We start from the raw sequence: 1,501 nt of genomic DNA on the forward strand, positions 1-1,501 counted from the left end.
TATATATATATATATATATATATATTTGGGTGTGTGTGTGTACGTGTGGTATATTTAATTTTAGTGTGTATGATGACGTTACATGAGCGTTTGTGTGTCTCCATTGTTATTGCTATTGTGACTGTTGTATTACTGTATAATTTTCTGGTGACATTATTGATACTCGCGTTATTTATCGCTATGGGATGTCATTATAGCTATAATTCCTATGTTTATATTTGCGCTGGAGTTGATCTTCCATAGAGAAGCACGCATTCTCTTACACATAGACATCCACACAGGTGCAAACACTAACAACTTCATCTATATAAATAATGCATGTGTGTATGTATGTATTTACGTATGAATATAACTCTATATGTTGATACACGCAAATATTAATTTCTATTTATGCATTCAAAGCAATATTATTGTGAATGGGCGTCTGAAAGAGAAATCGTAATTGGAGTATATATATTCGATAACATTTTAATTAGTGACAGAATTACAAGTCGTTGATTATTTCTACAAATTATATATTATTGCGAGTTTATTATACATCAGAATTAATCTATTCATTACATTATTTTCGGATATTGTTATGACGACAACAAATTTCAACTAGAACTTATATACAATAAAATAGGAAGATTTAATAATGGATGAATGTATAATATACGTGTGTATTACATATTCATATACATACACGCATATTTATACATGTGTAAATGTTCATGTGCATACGTATAAGTGTGTATGTTTATATGTATGAATGAATACGTGGAAGCACGTGGCTTAGTGGTAATTATGCTGTACCCATGATCGTAAGATTATGGTTTCGATTCCTGAAACGGACGAGGCTTCGTTTTCTTGAGCAAAATACTTAATCTCACGGTTCTCTAGTCCACACTGCAAGCAAACATGACTAATTTCTGCGAAGGATAGACTTTTCGTCTCGTGGGACGGATGCCTACGCCACAGACTCTGGGAAACCGACCTTATGAGCTTATAAATTGTGAAGGGCCTTTCATCACTTTTCATATATTTGAATATATATTTATTTATGTATGTATTCATATATGCATGTTAGCTTGTGTGTATTTTCATGTTCCAACCCTACCAGTTCGTTTTTTCTTCGTATTCTCTAATTCCTCTATCTTTCCTTTGTTCGTATTGCTTGATTCTACATCTTCCTACAAAGTCTTTCTCAATTGCCATGGATCTAATTCAACTGCTTCTCTCATTTTTCATTTTTTAAACTAGATTTCACTATGTCTGTCCTTCGCTATATCTAATCCTTCTATCGTCTAAAAATCTATTTCCTATCTTGTCTAAATTTTCTTCCTTGCCAATTGTTCCACTCGAACCGATAAACGTTCTTTATTTAATATTCTGCCACACTCTTCTACTCCGAATGACCCGTCCTTGATTTTTCATGTCCCTTTTTGTATCACGCAACTGTCCGGACGTTCTGTTGTCGCCTGTCGCCTTCTTGTCCCATTTTTTGTATTCATTTATATAT

Source organism: Octopus bimaculoides, chromosome 17 (genome assembly GCF_001194135.2).
Source record: "Octopus bimaculoides isolate UCB-OBI-ISO-001 chromosome 17, ASM119413v2, whole genome shotgun sequence".
NCBI classification, from domain to species: domain Eukaryota; kingdom Metazoa; phylum Mollusca; class Cephalopoda; order Octopoda; family Octopodidae; genus Octopus; species Octopus bimaculoides.